The following is a 23,672-nucleotide window of genomic DNA, read 5'->3' as shown; positions in this document are numbered from 1 at the left end:
TGACCGAACACGCTGAGCTACCGTGTCGGCACCACTCAGCTACCGGTGGCGGACACTGTCACGATAAGAACTCGTAGAAGCATTCATAATCTTGAACACTGAAACATATTATTACTAACAATGATGATGTCTTTCGTGATAAAGTTCGAGTTTGAGTTCGTCACGTCATCAAAAATTTGATGAAGTTATTGACTGATTAGTCAAGTTTCAAGCAAATTCACCTGGTGCGATAACATCGTAGAAACGACTTCTGTATATACTATAATTTAATCATTAAATTACAGTTTAAATTACAATTTAAGTGAAATATTACCTGTGTTAAAATACAAATATCAGAAAAATGTAAGAATTTTTTGATTTGGCATGTGCCGTGAGCAACTCAATGGGCTACAAGCAGTCGCCCATCCTTAATTTAGAGCGGCTGATTCCAGGGAAAGGAAAGAACCAATGCCTTTAGATAAACACAACATCCATGCCGCACCGGGATTCGAATTTGGACCCATCTCAGACGAATTATCAGAACCCAACCACCTGCACCACTGCGCCACCGGGACGGCTAATGAAAGTTGTAGAACTCTCAATACAAAATTCAAACGAGGCATTTATTTATTTAATCGCAAGAAAGTGGTTGTTCAAAAAAAGATTTATTCTCCACTCTAAGCACAATTAACTGAAACAGACACTTTAAAATACCACGATTATCCAGGTGACCTAGGTTGGTGCTTCGTTATGTCTGCCATCAGTGTAGAATAATTTATGTATTTAAAGAAAAATTCAGTAACACCGGAAAATAGCTAAACATCGTTATTAGTTCATTTTCTTTCAGTTACGTAAAGTAAGTAACTGATTACAAATTTGATTGTACTGGTATATCCAGTTTAGTCGCCGGCCGGGGTGGCCGAGCAGTTCTAGGCGCTACAGTCTGGAACCGCGCGACCGCTACGGTCGCAGGTTTGAATCCTGCCTCGGACATGGATGTTGGTGGTGTCCTTAGGTTAGTTAGGTTTAAGTAGTTCTAAGTTCTAGGGGACCGATGACCTGAGAAGTTAAGTCCCATAGTGCTCAGAGCCATTTGAACCATTCTGAACCAGTTTAGTCCCAGTTTAAAATGTTCAGCACATTCTTTCTGTTTCAGCTATTTAGGGAAATTTCACAAGTTGAGGACAAGAAATAAGAAACTGAGGATATTTGTTCTCCTCGATTTATTTTAAAGGGATAGAGCACAAAGCATGAAAATTGAGGACTACCCCAGAAAACGACGACTTCTGCTCAGCCGGCCAAAGTGACCGTGCGGTTCTAGGCGTTGCAGTCTGGAACCGCGCGACCTCTACGGTCGCAGTTTCGAATCCTGCCTCGGGCATGGATGTGTGTGATGTCTGTAGGTCAGTTAGGTTTAACTAGTCCTAAATTCTAGGTGACTAATAACCGCAGAAGTTGAGTACCATAGTCCTCAGAGCCATTTCAACCGTTTTTGAACTTTTGCTCATCTTAGATTAACGACAAAGTATAATAGATTTGTATTGTTATGCCGTTGGATGGCGGTGGTGAAGGGAGGGGGGGGGGGATATCGTGGAGACGGATGGTAGTAAAAAAGAATGAGGGTCATTTTTCAGTTCTCGCCAGGGGCGGCAAAACACCTAGCAACGGCTCTGGTTTCTCCATATCCGTGAGCACTTCATTCAGTGATAGCAGCGCGCGAGGACGGCCGACAACTAAAAGAATGAGTAGATTTGTGAATGCGGGTGACTCAGTCAGGATGTGAGCAAAACAACACGTCGTCGCGTGACTGCCGTTGCAGCATGGCAGTCTCGCGCAATGCGATGACACGTGCGACAGTTACGCAACGGCAGCGGTGCGTGTCAGAGCAAGCCCGCCGCACCGTGGAACATGAATCTGAAACGAAATCCGAAGTTAACGTCCTCCATAACCTTTTATACTGTGCATGGTATTTCATATCATTATTTGCCACTTTCTTTTCTATCCAGCTTGCGTACAGGTAAGCAAAAATGACTCCTTGCGCGACCTAATCTCTCTTACGTTATTTCCATGGATCTTCCACGAATATACAAGACACATTATATACCGGATGCCCGTCCTAAGAGTCGCCAGTACGGTTTTCTCTGGTGTTTCGGTCAGGGTGTTACAAAAAGTTACGGCCAAACTTTCAGGAAACATTTCTCACACGCAAAGAAAGAAAATATGTTATGTGGACATGTGTCCGGAAACGCTTACTTTCCATGTTAGAGCTCATTTTATTACTTCTCTTCAAATCACATTGATCATGGAATGGAAACACACAGCAACAGAACGTACCAGCGTGACTTCAAACACTTTGTTACAGGAAATGTTCAAAATGTCCTCCGTTAGCGAGGATACATGCATCCACCCTCCGTCGCATGGAATCCCTGATGCGCTGATGCAGCCTGGAGAATAGCGTATTGTATCACAGCCGTCCACAATACGAGCACGAAGAGTCTCTACATTTTGTACCGGGGCTGCGTAGACAAGAGCTTTCAAATGCTCCCATAAATGAAAGTCAAGAGGGTTGAGGTCAGGAGAGCGTGGAGGCCATGGAATTGGTCCACCTCTACCAATCCATCGGTCACCGAATCTGTTGTTGAGAAGCGTACGAATGCTTCGACTGAAATGTGCAGGAGCTCCATCGTGCGTGAACCACATGTTGTGTGGTACTTGTAAAGGCACATGTTCTAGCAGCACAGGTAGAGTATCCCGTATGAAATCATGATAACGTGCTCCATTGAGCGTAGGTGGAAGAACATGGGGCCCCATCAAGACATCACCAACAATGCCTGCCCAAACGTTCACAGAAAATCTGTGTTGATGACGTGATTGCACAATTGCGTGCGGATCCTCGTCAACCCACACATGTTGATTGTGAAAATTTACAATTTGATCATGTTGGAATGAAGCCTCATCCTAAAGAGAACATTTGCACTGAAATGAGGATTGACACATTGTTGGATGAACCATTCGCAGAAGTGTACCCGTGGAGGCCAATCAGCTGCTGATAGTGCCTGCACACGCTGTACATGGTACGGAAGCAACTGGTTCTCCCGTAGCACTCTCCATACAGTGACGTGGTCAACGTTACCTTGTACAGCAGCAACTTCTCTGACGCTGACATTAGGATTATCGTCAACTGCACGCAGAATTGCCTCGTCCATTGCAGGTGTCCTCGTCGTTCTAGGTCTTCCCCAGTCGCGAGTCATAGGTTGGAATGTTCCGTGCTCCCTAAGACGCCGATCAATTGCTTCGAACGTCTTCCTGGCGGGACACTTTCGTTCTGGAAATCTGTTTCCATACAAACGAACCGCGCTACGGCTATTGCCCCCGTGCTAATCCATGCATCAAATGGGCATCTCCAGCTCCGCATTTGTAAACATTGCACTGACTGCAAAACCACGTTCGTGATGAACACTAACCTGTTGATGCTACGTACTGATGTGCTTGATGCTAGTACTGTAGAGCAATGAGTCGCATGTCGACACAAGCACCGAAGTCAACATTACCTTCCTTCAACTGGGCCAACTGGCGGTGAATCGAGGAAGTACAGTACATACTGACGAAACTAAGCGTTTCCGGACACATGTCCACATAACATCTTTTCTTTGTTTGTGTATGAGGAATGTTTCCTGAAAGCGTGGCCGTACCTTTTTGTAACACCCTGTATATTTGTGGAAGTACTTATCCTTTAGTGTGCATTAAATACGAACTATGCCACGCATCAAGAGATTCAATAAAAGGAAATTCCGTGGTAACCACTTCACAAACAAAGCAAGCTAAAGTAACCTATGTCTCAGTTCTTCAGGGAAGAAACTCCCACATGGCACGCTTGCTGGTGATTCAAATTGTTGTGTTAACAATGACGCTGTTTGTAGTGGATTTGTTGTTGTTGATGTGGGCATCTTATCTTCTTTGATAAAAGAAGTGGCGAAATGTAAACAATGTGATGGTGTAAGCTGTCTGGAAATAACTGAATAACAAAGTAGCAGGAAGGGCTTAGCGTCAAAATTAGTTGTTCTGTGTAGATCCTGCAATAAATCTGCCTCGAAAATGACTTCGAACCTTGTGCATAATTCAAATGGTGTGAATTTGAACTTAGTGTTTGCAATGCGTGCAATAGGAGAAGGATAAAAGAGGCTGCTCAAACATTTTGTGGTTTGATGGAACTTCCTCCTCCTCCCAGTAGGTTCAGCAAGTACATAAGAATACTTTTAGGTGCCTTGACGATTGTGTCAAAAGCATCTATGAAACGTGCAGTAGAAGAAACTGTAAATATTAGTGAAACCAGGAACATTCCTGTTGCACTTGATGGGACATGGCAACGTCGAGGACATCGTTCCTTGTGCTACTTCTCTGGAGAATGGAAAAGTTCTTGATGTTCAGTGGTTATCTAAGTACTGCCACACCTGCCATGGTAACACTGAAGGGCATATTGAACATCAGTGTTCTAAGAATTATGACAGTTACAGTGGAGGTATGGAGTGTGATGGAGCTCTGGAAATATTTCAGAGGTCGGTGCCCGTTTATAACGTTAGATACACGAAGTACCTAGGTGATGGGGACGCTAAGGCTTTCAATAAAATTAATGATTTCAATGTTTATGGCGATACCTTGGTAATAAAACTGGAGTGTTGTGGACATGTAAGAGGATGGGTGCTAGATTGAGGAAACTACGAAGAGAAATGAAAGGAAAGTTGCTATCTGATGGAAAATCTCCGCCTGGCCGAGGCAGATTGACAGAAACTGAAATAGACCTTCTTCAGAGTTATTATGGCGAGGTCATTAGACGAACAGCAGCTCTGAATGATGTTACAGCAATGAGAAAAGCTGTATGGGCCACCTACTTTCATAAGTTGTCCACAGATGACCAAGCTGTTCACGGACCTTGTCCTGAAGGAGCAGATTCTTGGTAAGGTTACCAAAAAGCAAAAGAAAGTGGTAAAATATAACATCATAAGCATTCTCTTCCTGAGCCTGTTATGAATGAAATAAAACCAGTTTTTGGAGACCTGAGTGACCCTGTTTTGATTTGTAAATGTCTGTAACGGGGGCACTCAGAATACAAATGAAAGTTTCAACCATGGCATATGGGAAAGATTACTGAAGAATGTTTTTGTAGGACTAAATACATTAAAAGTTGGTGTAACAGACGCAGTGATATGTTTCAATGATGGAGTGATAGGTAGGTTGGAAGTCCTGAGAAATTTAGGCATAAATTGTTGCTCTAATATGGAAGAACAATTGCTTGCGTGTGACAGGCAACGGGTGCATGAAGCTGAAAGATTCGCTCTTCAAGTTACCGAAGAAGCAAGACGTGCTAAAAGGAATGCCAAGAGGAAGCTTGAAGATAAAGAAATGCTGCAGGATGAAGACTGTGCTTCAGGAATGTTCCAAGGGACAGTTTAATTGGTCTCATATCTTCATTCGCAAATTCCCGCAAGTTGTATTTTCAAAATTCAGGTACAAATATTTCCTTAAGTTTATAAAGCATTGTTGCAATTTTTTATGTGAGTTGTAATAGTCCATACTTATGTAGTAGACCTAAGCTTTATTGCAGAATCAGTTAAATTATAGAAAAAATAACATTTTTACTAGGAAAAATTATAAAAATTAAAATGTAAGATGTGATATTTTTTTATTCTTGTAATATACACAATAGGTGGAATTAAATAGGTCTAGAACCTCAGCCATCATGTCATGCAAATTTGATAAAAATTTGGTCTCCTTCAAATGTTTAACATTGGATTAAAGGGTTCCTCAATTTGAGGAAGTATTTTGGAAAAAAAATTGCATCAATTTCTGTAATTTTTTAATAACCCCCAAGCAGTTTCAAAAATATTCAAAATACTTCTAATTTGTTTAGAAAGTGTGCTGCAATACCTGATATCAACAAAAAATATGTAAGACATATACATTATAAACAGTGCCTGAAAGAAATAGGTGTTGATTTTTACATAATGTTGAGATGGGAAAGTACCAGTGTCCTTAAACCCAGAAGAGTGTTCCTGGAGCCAGTCTGTAGCAATTCTGGACGTGTGGGGTATCGCATTGTCCTGCTAGAAGTTCCCTAGTCCGCCGGAATGCACAATGAACATGAATGGATGTAGGTGATCAGACAGAATGCTTATGTACGTGTCACCTATCAGGGTCCCATCTAGACGTATCAGGGGTCCCATATCACTCCAACTGCACACGCCCCACACCATTAGAGAGCCTACATCAGCTTGAACAGTCCCCTGCTGACATGCAGGGTCCATGGATTCATGAGGTTGTCTCCATACCCGTACACGTCCATCTGCTCGATACAGTTTGAAACGAATTTCATCCGACCAGGAAACATGTTTCCAGTCATCAACAATCCAATGTTAATGTTGACGGCCCCAGGCAAAGCGTAATGAGTCTTATCGTCAGTGAGTTAGTAGAATGTTCTTTCTGTCGCCACTGGCTCAGGTGTAGTATAGACTGTCCATCTTGCGGCCCCATTGCCAACATCTGTGAGGAAGAGTTGGTATCTATGGGTTGTGTCTTAGAAGGTCTTTGTTTGCCGATGAAGCCACGAGCTGCACAAGGAGGGCCTGCGCAGAGTGAAGATACCGGAGTACTTCACTGGGGTCAGCGTCGACTACAAGCAGCAGGCCGACATCCCGTCTGTTGGTTGGCAACATTCGTGTCGGACGACCCCTCGTGGCCTCTCTGCTCTCTTCTACCCGGCTTTCATCAGCACCACTCAGTAACCCCTGCGACGCACCGTGGATCCATCCAACTGCTTGCTATAAAGGGGAGTAACATTCTGTTATCGTCGTGGTGATTTGTGTCATTGTCTGCCTCTATTTTCTGGTTTGTATCCGACGCTCAGAGTTTTACTCGCTCGGCTCTTTGGTCGTAAATACAGGCCGTAGTATTGTACTAAGACACTAGTTGTCGTTTGAAAATTTGTCCCGCTATTATATTGCCTTTCCTTTGTGGTTTGTACTCTATCATTGATGTTCTAATGAATCAGCTCCTGGTTGTAAATACAGCCGGAACAATTGTACTAAGGTTCAAATGGTTCAAATGGCTCTGAGCACTATGGGACTCAACTGCTGAGGTCATTAGTCCCCTAGAACTTAGAACTAGTTAAACCTAACTAACCTAAGGACATCACAAACATCCATGCCCGAGGCAGGATTCGAACCTGCGACCGTAGCGGTCTTGCGGTTCCAGACTGCAGCGCCTTTAACCGCACGGCCACTTCGGCCGGCAATTGTACTAAGGCATATGTTGCCGTTAAAAGAGGGACCTTGTGGTTACATTTAGATGTTAACCAGTTCAATTCCTTGATTGTAATTGCATTTCTCAGTTATTAGTTATAATCTGAACAACCTGTTGTACTAAGCTGTTCGTTGCTGTGTTTGAAAGACAGGGTCATTATTGGTGTATTGTAAATGGATCTTGAGGTTCCGCCCAGTGAGTTCTCTTGTAGTAAGTGTTCACAAGTAATGTTTTAAGACGTTCCTTCAGAGCGGTCTTAACTGACAATCAGTTTAACTTTGAAAATATTAACGTCCAGGGCTTTAGCCAAAATGAAATTGTCAGAAGGGACGGTTGGAATCCAGACGCAGCTTGGTTGCTGATTGAAATTAAGAGGTTGGTTGCTTTGAAGTAAGCCTTATCATTGGCATATTGTTTCCTAATCTGTTTAACCTTAAAGCACAGGTGCAAGTCTCAACCCCGAACCTTTCGACATACAGCTTTCAAATTAAAAGTTACGTCATCTGTTTTGAGTAATTGAATCTTTTTTGTCATCTATGGTGCTTATATAATTTTTCATGTGTTGCAAAAGGGCATTTAATAAGACAGACTGTGCCCAGCACGTGGCCGAGCGGTTCTAGGCGCTACAGTCTGGAACCGCGCGACCGCTACGGTCGCAGGTTCGAATCCTGCCTCGGGCATGGATGTGTGTGATGTCCTTAGGTTAGTTAGGTTTAAGTAGTTCTAAGTTCTAGGGGACTGATGACCTCAGAAGTTAAGTCCCATAGTGCGCAGAGCCATTTGAAGCATTTTTTTGTGCCCAGCGCGGTAGTAAACACCGCTGTTTCACCCGATAACGGGCGGGCTGCACGTCCGGCTGTCTTGTAATTATTTCATATTGTTTGCTACACATCGTTTCAGATTACTTTGCAAAAGCTTATTCAATTTAAGTTTTAAAATCAAAAGAATTTTGCAAATTTGTACAAATTTTTAAAGAAAATATTATGGTTATATATTGTTAAATAAACAGGTTGTGTGACAAGATAGTTACATTGGTGGGTCCTCCCTTCCACGTTTTCCTTAATTCCAGTAAGTTCCACGTCTCACGTAAACTTTGTGTCGTGCAGTCATTGAGAGCACACGAGTGGCCCTAGGCTCCGAAATCCTATATCAAAGATGTTTCGTTGAATGGTTCTCATGCTGACACTTGTTGATGGCCCAGCATTGAAATCTGCAGCAATTTGCGGAGGGGTTGTAGTTCTGTCACGTTGAACGATTCCCATCAGTCGTCGTTGGTCCCGTTCTTGCAGGATCTGTTTACGGCCGCAGCGATGTCGGAGATTTGATGTTTTACCGGATTACTGATATTCACAGTACACTCCTGAAACGGTCGTACAGGAAAATCCCCACTTCATCGATACATAGGAGATGTTGTGTCCCATCGCTCGTGCCTCGATTATAACATCACGTTGAAACTCATTTAAATTTTGATAACCTGCCATTGTAGCAACAATAACCGATCTAACAACTGTTCCATACGCTTGTCTTAAGCCGGCCGGTGCGGCCAAGCGGTTCTAGGCGCATCAGTCTAGAACCGCGCAACCGCTACGATCGCAGGTTCGAATCCTGCCTCGGGCATGGATGTGTGTGATGTTCTTAGGTTAGTTATGTTTAAGTAGTTCTAGGGGACGGATGACCTCAGCAGTTAAGTCCCATTGTGCGCAGAGCCATTTGAACCATTTGAAGTTGTCTTAAAAAGGCGTTGCCGACCGCAGCGCCGTATTCTGCGTGTTTACATATCTCTGTATTTGAATACGCATGCCTATACCAGTTTCTTTGGCGCTTCAGTGTATTTGCAGTATTGTTTTGCAATGTGTAGTTGGCGTCACCCCAAACATCACGTCTGTCCTTAATCTGGGAGCGCTCTACCGAACGGGCTCGTATAATTCCGCTTTAAAAATAGTTTTGTTTGTCACATTGCGGGTTGCATAAAACGGCATCGGTAGGGGCAGCTGAATGACCCAGTGTGTTCGCTGAGTATTTGCATTCCTCATTCCTACGTGCCACACCGACATGTCACGAAACTGCCGCTAAATTCACTGTACGTCTGCTGTCATATGTACGTGATAGAGACAAAAAACGCTGAAACCTATTCTACATCTACATGATTACTCTGCAATTCACATTTAAGTGCTTGGCAGAAGGTTCATCGAACCACAATCATACTATCTCTCTACCATTCCACTCCCGAACAGCGCGCGGGAAAAACGAACACCTAAACCTCTCTGTTCGAGCTCTGATTTCTCTTATTTTATTTTGATGATCATTCCTACCTATGTAGGTTGGGCTCAACAAAATATTTTCGCATTCGGAAGAGAAAGTTGGTGACTGAAATTTCGTAAATAGATCTCGCTGCGACGAAAAACGTCTTTGCTTTAATGACTTCCATCCCAGCTCGCGTATCATATCTGCCACACTCTCTCCCCTATTACGTGATAATACAAAACGAGCTGCCCTTTTTTGCACCCTTTCGATGTCCTCCGTCAATCCCAACTGGTAAGGATCCCACACCGCGCAGCAATATTCTAACAGAGGACGAACGAGTGTAGTGTAAGCTGTCTCTTTAGTGGACTTGTTGCATCTTCTAAGTGTCCTACCAATGAAACGCAACCTTTGGCTCGCCTTCCCCACAATATTATCTATGTGGTCTTTCCAACTGAAGTTGTTCGTAATTTTAACACCCAGGTACTTAGTTGAATTGACAGCCTCGAGAATTGTACTATTTATCGAGTAATCGAATTCCAACGGATTTCTTTTGGAACTCATGTGGATCACCTCACACTTTTCGTTATTTAGCGTCAACTGACACCTGCCACACCATACAGCAATCTTTTCTAAATCGCTTTGCAACTGATACTGGTCTTCGGGATGACCTTACTAGACGGTAAATTACAGCATCATCTGCGAACAACCTAAGAGAACTGCTCAGATTGTCACCCAGGTCATTTATATAGATCAGGAACAGCAGAGGTCCCAGGACGCTTCCCTGGGGAACACCTGATATCACTTCAGTTTTACTCGATGATTTTCCGTCTATTACTACGAACCGCGACCTTCCTGACAGGAAATCACGAATCCAGTAGCACAACTGAGACGATACCCCATAGGCCCGCAGCTTGATTAGAGGTCGCTTGTGAGGAACGGTGTCAAAAGCTTTCCGGAAATCCAGAAACACGGAATCAACCTGAGATCCCCTATTCAAGGCGATTTCCTAAAATCAGATAAGGGAAGAGAGTATTTGTGTTCGTGGCTGCATAAACCGCTGTTTTCTGCAACAAAAATGAACGTGATGCGTGGATTAAATGTTTATAGACTATAAACCAATACCAAATGGGGTGACATAAGAATTCACTACCTTCTTTTACGGCCATCTGCTCTGAAGTTGATTTGATGTGAGGCCTCCCTCGTGCTGTTTACCAGCTACCGCCTGTAGTTAAGCGAAATTGCTGCAACCTACATGATGATTCATGAACAATGTGCTTCGTTTACGCTCGTCTAGACGCGCCCCTTCGATTCTTTCCTTCGACTACCGCTTCAGGAGGACGACGGTTCAATCCCGCGTCCGGCCATCCTGATTTAGGTTTTCCGTGATTTCCCTAAATCGCTCCAGGCAAATGCCGGGATAGTTCCTTTGAAAGGGCACGGCCGACTTCCTTCCCTGTCCTTCCCTAATACGATGAGACTGATGACCTCGCTGTTTGGTCTCTTCCCCCCAAACAATCCAATCTAACTACCGCTTCAGCTGCAGTTTTCAGGAACGACTCATGTCCTAATAAACTCACCGTACAAAATGTTAGTTACACCCTTAGAATGTTACACTAGTTGCTTTGGAGCACTGCGGATGGTGTGACATTCCGTCGCTGATAAAAGTCTTGTAACTGTGTTACCTCCCCACTTTCTAATCGGTTAATGCGTTAATACGACCGTGATCGCATATGTCTAATGAATTTGATTTTGGATGAAGCTAGCGTCTCCGAAGAAAATTTGACCAGTTAGTGGAGAGAAGCATAAAACTTATTATAGTTAAGAATCTATTCTACTCCTGCACTTTCTATTTATTTGGTCGTAAAACGATCCTAAAGCCGCCCTCTCACGGGACGTGAAAACGCGCGTGGACGAGGAGCTTGTGACGTCACCGTGTGGACGTTCCACAACACTGCGACGCGTGAAATAAAAAATCTGACATGTCAGATTTTTAGCTCGTGGAGAGGAATGTGGCCAATGTTTGCGACATAGTTGTACGTCGCAAGCACAACATAGCAGCACGCATATTGTATGACATTAACGTATTTCTTGGGTTTTTTCTCTCGTAGAATGCATGGTATGAGTATAAGCTGTCCCAATGCATTAGCAAATTGAAGATCTCTCGAAAATGCATCGTTTTAGCTACGATTTGTTTGACAAGGAACTACATATCTGTAAGTAAAGGCTTCATGCAGCAGATGTTTTTAATGTTAATATATGACTTGTGGGCTACGAAATTATACCGTGCAAATGTTCAAATGTGCGTGAAATCTTATGGGACTTAACTGCTAAGGTCATCAGTCCCTAAGCTTACACACTACTTAACCTAAATTATGCTAAGGACAAACACACACACCCATGCCCGAGGGAGGACTCGAACCTCCGTGCAAATGCTATGGCATAATGATGGTCTATCAAAAGCACGCATTTTCGGTACAATTTGCGTATTAAATATCAAATAACCACATTTGTAGAAACAGGCTTTAAATAATGTATACCATGCTGTGTCGACGGTAGCGCAGTTGTCAGCATTGTCACCCTAATAATTCATTTACATCTACGTCATACTCCGCAAGCCGCCTAATAGTGTGTGGCGTTACAACCCTGTTCCATTATACTCCGCAAGCCACCCAACGGTGTGGGGCGGAGGGCACTTTACGTGCCACTGACATTACCTCCATTTTCTGTTCCAGTCGCGTATGGTTCGCGGGAAGAACGACTGCCGGAAAGCCTCCGTGCGCGCTCGAATCTAATTTTACATTCCTAATCTCCTCGGGAGGTATAAGTAGGGGGAAGCAATATATTCGATACCTCATCCAGAAACGCACCCTCTCGAAATCTGGACAGCAAGCTACACCGCGATGCAGAGCGCCTCTCTTGCAGAGTCTGCCGCTTGAGTTTGCTAAACATCTCCGTAACGCTATCACGCTTACCAAATAACTCTGTGACGAAACGCGCCGCTCTTCTTTGGATCTTCTCTATCTCCTCCGTCAACCCGATCTGGTACGGATCCCACACTGATGAGCAACACTCAAGTACAGGTCGAACGAGTGTTTTGTAAGCCACCTCCTTTGTTGATGGACTACATTTTCTAAGGACTCTCCCAATGTATCTCAACCTGGTACCCGCCTTACCAACAATTAATTTTATATGATCATTCCACTTCAAATCGTTCCGCACGCATACTCCCAGATATTTTACAGAAGTAACTGCTACCAGTGTTTGTTCCGCTATCATATAATCATACAATAAAGGATCCTTCTTTCTATGTATTCGCAATACATTACATTTGTCTATGTTAAGGGACAGTTGCCACTCCCTGCACCAAGTGCCTATCCGCTGCAGATCTTCCTGCATTTCGCTACAATTTTCTAATGCTGCAACTTCTCTGTATACTACAGCATCATCCGCGAAAAGCCGCATGGAACTTCCGACACTATCTACTAGGTCATTTATATATATTGTGAAAAGCAATGGTCCCATAACACTCCCCGGTGGCACGCCAGAGGTTATTTTAACGTCTGTAGACGTCTCTCCATTGAGAACAACATGCTGTGTTCTGTTTGCTAAAAACTTTTCAATCCAGCCACACAGCTGGTCTGATATTCCGTAGGCACTTACTTAGTTTATCAGGCGACAGTGTGGAACTGTATCGAACGCCTTCCGGAAGTCAAGGAAAATGGCATCTACCTGGGAGCCTGTATCTAATATTCTCTGGGTCTCATGAACAAATATAGCTAGTTGGATCTCACTGGATCGCTGTTTTTTTTCGGAATCCATGTTGATTCCTACAGAGTAGATTCTGGGTTTCCGGAAACGACATGATGCGCGAGCAAAAAACATGTTCTAAAATTCTATAACAGATCGACGTCAGAGATATAGGTCTATAGTTTTGCGCATCTGCTCGACGACCCTTCTTGAAGACTGGGACTACCTGTGCTCTTTTCCAATCATTTGGAACCTTCCGTTCCTCTAGAGACTTGCGGTACACGGCTTTTAGAAGGGGGCAAGTTCTTTCGCGTACTCCGCGTAGAATCGAATTGGTATCCCATCAGGTCCAGTGGACTTTCCTCTGTTGAGTGATTTCAGTTGCTTTTCTATTCCTTGGACACTTATTTCGATGTCAGCCATTTTTTCGTTTGTGCGAGGATTTAGAGAAGGAACTGCAGTGCGGTCTTCCTCTGTGAAACAGCTTTGGAAAAAGCTCTTCCAGCAAAGAGCTCTCTTGCAATTTCAGTAGTAAATCTCTCCGTAATGCACAACGCCTGTCTTATAACGTTTGTTGAGCATTTCCGTAACGCTCTTGCGCCGGCTAAACGACCCCGTGAAGGATCGCGCCGCTGTTCGTTGGATCTTCTCTATCTCTTCTATCAGTCCTTCCTGGCAGGGGTCCCAGACTGATGAACAATACTCAAGAATCAGTCGAACAAGTGCCTTAATAGTTACTTCCTATGTGTATGAGTAACATTTCCTTAAGATTCTTACTATAAATCTGAGTCTGGTATGTGCTTTTCCCAATATTTGTTTTATGTGGTCATTCACTTAAGGTCGCTCTGGATAGTTACTACTAGATATTTCTGCTAGATACTGTTTCCAGCGGCTTGTCATCAATAGTGTAGCTGTACAGTAGTAGATTTCTTTTCCTATGTATGCGCATTATGCTACATTTATTTACCTTCAGGGTCAAGTGCCAGAGACTGCACCGTTCCTCAATAGTCTGCAGGTGATTCTGCAAATCGATACTGTCTTCTGGCATTCTGCAAGTCATTCTGCAAATCAGTACTGTCTTCTGTCAACAGTCCTAAAGAGCATCCGACGCTTTCTGCTAGATCATTTATACAGGGCGAACATTAATAAAACCGACAAACTGCAGGGTCGGATTACTGAATGGAAATGGAAGAAAAGTCTTGTGAACACTTATCCGGAATTGCGTCGTTGCCACGGTAGATGGCGCTGACAAATGAAAGTTCTTCTGACTACATGCCGTGTGTTCCTTTGTTGCAGGCTGTGTGATTAAAGCAGCGTACTGTAAGCAACACAATGTTTTGTCGGTAAGGAGGACTGATGTCAGAAATGCCATAACTGTAACAATTGTGATGGTCTGGTGCAAAAACCACCGGCAAAATCCTCCCCAAAGAGGGAAGTTCGTTACTGGTTATCCTTGCATTCGTTGCAGGTGCCAGGCATAATAACGGTTGCCATACAGGATACACATAATCGTACTTTAGCTTACACTATGTTGGCGGGACACATGTATGGCTAGTACTAGGATTCTTTTCAATATTCTGTAGAACCCGGCCCTGGTGTAGGCACAGACCGCCGCCTCCCTGCATGTTAGTCTGTCTGAGAGGACCCATGATCAAACAAAGGGCCAAAAAAGGCTTGAAATGTGTGATGTTTCTTTAAAGTCAGAACCGCCATTAGACTGCTGTTTATTTCCAGTGTTACTTTTACACTTACACAATCATGAGTTCGACTTCAAAGTGCCATTATCAAGTGTTTTCTGAAAGCGGGTTAGACAATAACAGTGAAATACGTAACAAGTGATATAACCGTATAACAATTCATATTTGTAATGCTTACTTACAAGTGTTATAAATTGCCTAAGATGCCATACTGTCGTATTAAATTACACTATTAGACTCATTGTCTAAGAGTCGATATACCTGGCAGAGCCTACTGCTTTGTTTCATTACTGAGTACACCATCTTGACTGAATGACAGTTGTAAAATTCTCGTGGTCAAAGAAATTCCTGTTTCAAGTAGCAGTGAGTAGTGAGTAGAACAAGTAATTGTACTGTATTGTATTTATTCTGAATTGAGGCAAAATTACACAACTTAGAGTTAGCCATGTGTTAATTTCACGTACAAAGCTGTATATTTACCTACTAAAACGTCTTTAAACAACATCAATGACTTGCTGGACTTTTATGTTTATGGACGCAGCGAATATTATCGAGAGGTTTGTTACTGTTTATGTTTATTAGCAGGCTACTTCATTGTATACTAAGATAAACAGGTACTGCAAAGATGTAACAACCACCAAATAAAATAAATTGTTCCTAACCTTTCCTATCCTACCGGACACTGAGCCCAAAGACAAATAAAACAAAATTACCTGCTTGTAACAGGAATTTCATTGACCAAGACAATTTGACACGTAGCCAACTGTCATTCAGTCAAGATGGTGTACTCAGTAATGAAACAAAGCAGTAGGCTCTGCCAGAAATATCGACTCTTAGACAATGTGTCTAATAGTGTATTTTAATACGACAGTATGACATCTTAGGCAATTTATAACACTTGTAAGTAAGCATCACAAATATGGATTGTTACACGGTTATATCTATTCGATTCTATTCTATGTTAACCAGGGACCTAGACACGACGGAGAGGATCCGTCCCCACCGCAGCCGCAGTAGTCCACAACCCCACGACGACTACCGCAGTCCACTTCACCCCTCCGCCGCCCCACACCGAACCACTCGGGTTATTGTGCGGTTCGGCCCCCTGTGGACCCCCCAGGGAACGTCTCACACCAGACGAGTGTAACCCCTATGTTTGCGGTAGAGTAATGGTGGTGTACGCGTACGCGGAGAACCTATTTGCGCAGCAATCGCCGACATAGTGTAACTGAGGCGGAATAAGGGGAACCAGTCCGCATTCGCCGAGGCAGATGGAAAACCGCCTAAAAACCTCGACACAAATCCGCCAGGCGGATTCGTGTCGGGGACGAGGCACTCCTTCCCGCCCGCGTTAGGCCGCACGGCCAACCGGGCGGGCTATACGGTTATATCACTTGTTACGTATTTCACTGTTATTGTCTACCCTGCTTTCAGAAAACACTTGGTAGTGGCACTTTGAAGCCGAAATCATTACTGTGTAAGTGTAAATGTAACACTGTAAATAAACAACAGTCTAATGGCGGTACTGACTTTAAAGAAATATGTTATGACTGTGGCCCCGCATTATGAAAAAAATATTAGTTGTGTGATGTGGTTGGCGTCTGTGAGGGTACTTATTTTGATATAGCCGTGCTGCCTCTCGACCGTTTCCATCTGCCTGGCCGTACACAAACACCATCTTAGGTTGTTCCTGACGTGAATACCGGACCATTCTGCTGCTTACAGCACGCAGCGTCAATCAGACAGGCTGCTACACGCGGGGAACACACGCCACGTGGTCAGAGGAACTTCCATTCATCAGCGCCATCTACCGTGGCAACGATGCGTTTCCGGGTGTAAGTTCATCGGACCTTTTTTCCTCCACATCCAGTCAGGAATCCGTCCCTTCAGTTTCTCGGTTTTGTTAATGTTCACCCAGTATACATTGTAAACAACAACGGTCCTGTCACAGTTGCTTGGTGTACTTCGGAAATTACTTTTACATCTGTCAGTTTTGTTCCGTTAAGAGCGTGTTGACCTCTATGTGCAAGGAAGTCTCGAATCCAGTCGCAAATCTGTTCCAATACTCGATGAGCTCGTATTTTTTCGCTAAACGGCAGTGCGGGAGAGTGTCAGATTCCTTCCTGATGTCAAGGAATACGGCTTCAACCCGAGTGCCGTTGTCTACAGCGCTATGAAGCTCATGGAGGTACAGAGCGTGTTGAGTTTCTCAAGATCTCTGTTTGCGGAACCCGTGTTTATTTTTAAGGAGAAGGTTTTCCTTCCCCAAAAATTGTCATAATTCTTGAGCATAAAACATGTTCCGTAATTCTACAGCAGACTAATGTCAACGATATAGGTCTGTAATTATGTGTCCCCTTCTTGAAAACGGGGATGACCAGCCGTCTTTTCCAATCGTTAGGACCCGTCGTTGCTCCGGTGATTTACGATAAACTACTACATCTTCGTTTTTTACCTTTACTTCTTACGAGATAGAAAAACTCTTCTGTCTCTTGAAGAGCCTCTTGCGCAAATTAACATTTAGCAAAGCAGCACATGCACTTGCTGCACAGACCATTACCACAGATTTACTTTTTGTTTATGTGTGTATTAATGGCACTCGTTCCATTGAAAGGTGGCTACACTGAGTCACAGCGCCAGAGATTGCGCCAAAGAGTTTTATTCCGCCGCCTCCACTGGCAGTGCTTGTTCAGAAGTTGTGGTGGTTAGTGCTTTGCTGAGAGGTTGTTGATAGCTGTCCTATTTGAGGCCATGTTGTGTGCAGTTGTTTTGATGGGCTAGAGAGCAGACGTTGTTCGAATGGAGATGTTGTAATGATCAGAGTGTACTTTTAGTCAATATATATGAAGGTAAAAAACATTTTTTATTTTTTTTTAAATTTCCTAACTAACAATGCCTCTTGGTCACAGGTTCAGTCAACAAAGCATCTGGCTTGTGTTCATGTATTAGACTGTAATTCGGGTTTCTATGTGCAATTATAGTATTTCAGTTTTATTTAATTAATTCAGTGTAAATGGTATTTAAAATGTCTTGTCTTATTGAGGAAGAACCGTGCCAGATGTGTACGTTGAATCACACTTCCACACACAGAACAGTTACACTTGTGCTTTGTTGTTCGTAGTTTTTGTTTCGTAGCTTTTATAGTTGCTGGGGACTTAATTAATTAATTGTGGTAACGGAAATTTCCGTTCATTCTTTGTTGTTATTCTATGCAGTCAGATTGCGTACTAATACTAGTCAGGGCCAACCGGTTACGAGACAGCGTAACCGAACAGACAGCTACTAAATCTAAAAATTAAAATTATTTGCATCATAAATAATTAAGCCCCCATGCACCATTTCACTAAGCACACGGCTGTGCGGAGTGGCCGTGCGACTAAAGGCGAATTGCGCGGCCTCTCCCGCCGGTGGTTGGAGTCCTCCCTCGGGCATAGGTGTGTGGGTTGCCCTTCGCGTAAGTTAGTTTCAGTTAGTTTAAAGTAGTGTGTGAGTCTAGGGACCAATTAACTCAGCAGGTTGGTCCCTTAGGAATTCACGAACATTTGAACTAAGCACACGTTTCAATTCCTGTGTACCCTTGCCTTTTGCGGGCAAGTGCTGTACCAGCTGATCTACCCAAGCACGACTCACGACCCGTCGCCAATGTTTGACGCCTGCCAGTACCTCGTCGCCTATCTTCCAGAGTTCGAGTCTGGGTCCGGCAAACAGCTTTAATCAGCCACGAAGTTTCAGTCTAATACAGTATAAAGCAAACGACCATGTAAAATTTCATAACGTGTGAGTATTTTTCAGTAGAATTTGCGTTTTGTTGTAAATAACACCCGTTTGTAGCATACCGGTGCGTAAAAGTCAAGGATGAAAGTGACTTTTGCATGATGTGTCACTACCAAGTTACATAGCCGGCCGGGGTGGCCGAGCGTTTCTAGGCGCTACAATCTGGAACCGCGCGACCGCTACGGTCGCACGCTCGAATACTGCCTCGGACATGGATGTATGTGATGTCCTTAGGTTAATTAGGTTTAAGTAGTTCTAAGTTCTAGGGGACTGATGACATCAGAAGTTAAGTCCCATAGTGCCCAGAGCCATTTGAACGATTTGAACCAAGTTACATACCTCGATGAAACTTCGACCAATACTATAGAAGAAACTGCGACAGTATAGTACAGAAGGTGGCTGCAAAGTATGCAATCTACACCTACATCTAAATCTACAAGGATACTCTGAAAATCACATTTAAGTGCCTGGCAGAGGGTTCATCTTGTATAGCTGTGATTTCTCATATTTTATCACGGTGATCGTTTCTCCCTATATAGGTCGGCGTCATAAAATATTTTTGCATTCGGAGGAGAAAGCTGGTGATTGGAATTTCGTGAGAAGATTCCGCCGCAACGAAAAACGCATTTGTTTTAATGATATCCACCCCAAATCCTATATCATTTCAGTTGCACTCTCTCCCCTATTCCGCAATAATGCAAAACGTGCTGCCATTCTTTGAACTTTTTCGATGTACTCCGTCAGTCCTATCTGGTAAGGATCCCACACCGAGCACCAGTATTCCAAAAGAGGACGGACAAACGTAGTGTCGGCAGTCTCCGTAGTAGATCTGTTACGTTTCCTAAGTGTCCTACCAATAAAACGGTGTCTTTGGGTAGCCTTCCCCACAACAATTTCTTTGTGTTCCTTCCAGTTTAAGTTGTTCGTAATTGCAATTCCTTTTAGCACTCATGTGGATGACTGCAGACTTTTCGTTAATTAGGGTCACTTGCCAATTTTCGCACCGTACAGATATCTTTTCTAAATCGTTTAGCAATTTGTTTTGATCTTCTTATGACTTTATTAGTGTGATAAACGACAGCATCGCCGACACCTATGACTGCGCCTGAGCCGAACAGCGTCCACCAGACCACGTGGCCTAATTGTGCAACACTACCTACGGTTGCAGATTCGCGAGAGGCTTCCCCGTGTCCGCGGTCCATCACGTGACCTCGTCCACGTCAGCCAGCAGGTAGTGCGACTGCAACTCCACAGTTCCTCATTCGGGTCTGACACTGGAAGCAACGCCACGCGATTTCGTCCCCGTCTGCTTCGAGGCCACCACACTCATCTGTAAGTCACAGCACTCCAGTCGGGGGCTGTTTCCTTCAGCAGTTCCAACTATGTTATGGCTAGCTCTAAACTGTTTTCTTCAGCAGTTCCAACTTTGCTATGACTACCTCTAAACTCTTCTGCAGCATCTCTGTACATCCTGCTATCTCCTATCTCGTTAGAAATTATGCAATTCTCTATCTCTGTCTTTCTTTCTTTCTTTTAAAAAGGTAATAACTCGCTATATTGGGGAATATGTCAATGGGGTAGTAGAAATAGTACATTTACTTAGAGAAAATGTGCGAGGGTAATCCCAAAAGTAAGGTCTCCTATTTTTTTATAAGTACATAGACCTGTTTATTTCTACAGTGGTTTACACCAGTTTACAGCCTGAACATTTAGCTATTTTCGACATAATCACCATTTCTGTCGATGCATTTTTGTAGACGCCGTGGCAGTTTTTGTATGCCCATGTCATACCAGCTCGCCGCCATGCTGTTCAGAAAGTTATGAACCTCTTCTTTCACCTCGTCATCGGAGCTGAATTGCTGGGACAACAATTAACGCTGACAGGTACTGTGAGACTCTGAAAAAACTCAAACGGACAATTCAGAACCGGAGAAGAGGAATATTGAGCAAGGGCGTACACATTCTCCATGACAACGCTCGCCCACACATCGCGCGGCAAACCATTGATCTCCTGGAACAGTTTCAGTGGAACTTAATCACCCACCCACGCTATAGTCCTGACTTGGCTCCCAGTTCCTAGGTTAAAAGAACATTTGGCCGAAAAGCGATTCAGCTCCGACGACGAGGTGAAAGAAAAGGTTCACAATTTTCTGAAGAGCATGGCGGCGAGCTGGTATGACATGGGCATACAAAAACTGCCACAGCGTCTACAAAAACGCATCGACAGAAATGGTGACTATGTCGAAAAATAGCTAAATGTTTAAGCTGTACACTGATGTAAACCACTGTAGAAATAAACAGGTCTATGTACTTATAAAAAAATAGGAGACCTTACTTTTGGCATTACCCTCGTATCTATATGTTGGCCATTTAAATGTTATCCTTAATTACATTTAGTAACTCTGTGTATTCATAAATTAATCTGTGAGTCAAAAGGCGTTGTCACTCGAAGGTATTTTCAGATAGATATTCACATCGCTGTCACTGTGTATCTATGCCTTGCAGTTCTCGAGCGAAGTGTCCAGATCCTCTTTATTTGTTTCATCCGTATTTACTGTAAGCAACAAAGGCGTCGCGCTGCTGTAGACGTTTAAAGTAATTAAACAGCAGCTCGACGTCCACGATGCATTTAAAGCTTTAGAAACAGATTTTCGAGGAGGACAAAAATTCTTCAGTCACTCGTTAAACGAGAAACGTGTCACAGAGAGATGATGACGACTACGCACTACGCAGTCTGTGCAAAGCAGAGCTGTGATTCAATTACTGTAAAAATATTATGGTTATTACTCTGTTTCCCTCTGTTCAGTAGTAAGGTTAAGTTACGGACAGTTGGCACAACTTATGCACCCTGTTATAGACTTTGACATCACCTGTTATTGTCATATTGAGGACGCCTATCTAAAGCAAACTTCCATCTTCGAATAGAGTAATGTATTGCGTACTGTTAACATGTCTATTTAAACATTTGCATACATGAGATGTGGGGATATAAAACAAATTTACCTTTGCACCATGTCTCTCCAAAATGTTGACGTTGTGTCTAACTGTGGAATTCACCTACAGTATTACTCCATACGATATTAAAAAAGACAAATAAATATTTTTTATGAAACTTTCGCTTATCATACCTTCTGTCGCTAGTTGATGTGATGCTTACATCAGCAGCAAAGAAAAGTACCTGTGCTTTATCGATAAAAGATGAGAGGTTACTTGCATAAAGTAAGAACAATAGTGGACACAATACTCAGCCTTGTGGGTCACTAGTAGTACTAAGTTCCAAATTAAAATGTAATTCGGTATGGAAACTGCCTGCATGGTCTACTATGACATTTTCCCTTGAGCTAGCTCCGTTACCAACAGTTACTGTGTCTTCTAACCCGTAAATCTTCGTTTCTCCAATAGGATGTTTTGATTTTCTCGGTCAAGTGAGTTTTATAAATAATAAAAATCCCAGTAGGAGAAATTTTATCATATTCTGCGACATGTTGCACTGCCCAGTGAACAGGTCGTTCTGGAATCCAAAATTTTAACTGACTCACAAGTTCATACATTTACAAGTTCTCAACTATTCTTCAGTACATTATCTTTTCTCAGAATTTTCAGCTGGACGTTAACCGTGAAATCTCAAATAATTATTAATATCTGTCTCAATAAGTTCCTTTAAAAGCAGTCAAACCATATCATACTTCAGTCGGTCTGGAGTGATGTATCGTGTGCTTGATACTTGTACAACCTCTTAAGTTGCCTGTAGATTTCATGTGGATGTTTTATGTAATGTAAGGTCCATTTTTAAATAATCTCACTAGGTGTCAGTTTAGTTTTGGACAGGTAACATGTAGTTCTAAAAACTGAGAGAGGACGAAGTTTCAAAGAAAATGATTAGGACAGGAGGAAAAAGCATAAAAAAATAACTTGCAAAATTAATTATAGAATATGGGAAATTAGTTACAGAATATGGGAAAGCAGTTTCTCGCCACGAAACCTTTGCATAAAATTTTCTTGGTCTTCTTGGCGTGTCATATAAGGGTAAAGATAAAACATAAAATATTAGATTCAGACCTTTCAGCCTCCTCTCTATAACGTCCAACTTACACTAAAACGATCATTTCCCAGATAGAAAAAAATAATTTCGAAAAACAAACTCTTCGTTGCAGGAGAAACAATGCATTTATTGAGGCGTTTCGCCTTTATGGGACTTCTTCAGAAAATTTTAATATGCAGCAGAATTTGCATTTCTTTAAAAAATTCTGATGATGCTCCAGAAGGCCGAAACGCGTTAGTAAAAGTATTATGTCCCTCGCAACCAAGGCTGTTTTCCTTGCAAAGTATTATCCACGGTTGCGTACCTGGTAGTCCATGGTGTGTGAAGGCTTGTAGAAAAGATTTTAGTCAGGCATAGGAAAAAGCTGGATATGAGACAATAGCCCATTTGCAAGTCATGAATGAAATTGTAGGAGAGAACAATCAGTATAGATTGCCACCCAGATTAGCATTCATAGATTTGAGAAAGCGTTTAAGTTGATTACAACGAACTGCCTTTGAGTAGCGAGGTATTGATTCATCATACACCGAAGAGACAAAACACTATCATCACTGCACGCTTTGGTATTGAAATCCGTCTGGCAGCGATGCGAACACACGACGCGGTCAGAAAAGTACGTAGGTCACACTCAAAGTCATGAGGAATCCATTGTTAAAATTCCAATATAAAAAATGTAACAAAATGATGCCACGATCGCAATCTATAGAAATTACACTCATGTTGCCATATTATGACGCCTTTATCATTTATCACGTGACCACAGGCAGTACTTGCAAAATGGCTGACATCATGTTTCGTTTCGGTAGCGTGCTGTCATTGAATTCCTTATTAAAAAGGGAAATGGGTTGCTAGAATTCACCGCTGACTTCAGTGTGCCTATGGAGAAGTCTGGA

General features: G+C 42.9%; 1 long non-coding RNA gene across 1 annotated transcript in view; it reads left to right on the top strand.

Moving 5' to 3' along the window:
* Positions 1–23,672, top strand: part of LOC124798702 — a 436,588-nt gene that overhangs the window by 42,265 nt on the left and 370,651 nt on the right. Inside the window, exon 2 of the long non-coding RNA XR_007016971.1 lies at positions 19,906–20,069. This is a non-coding gene — a long non-coding RNA (uncharacterized LOC124798702). The remainder of the gene's footprint in view (positions 1–19,905; positions 20,070–23,672) is intronic.

This window comes from Schistocerca piceifrons, chromosome 5, assembly GCF_021461385.2.
Source record: "Schistocerca piceifrons isolate TAMUIC-IGC-003096 chromosome 5, iqSchPice1.1, whole genome shotgun sequence".
Taxonomy (NCBI): Eukaryota; Metazoa; Arthropoda; class Insecta; order Orthoptera; family Acrididae; genus Schistocerca; species Schistocerca piceifrons.
The sequence above is the reverse complement of the archived record's forward strand: the minus strand, read 5'-3'. Positions and strand labels throughout refer to the sequence as shown.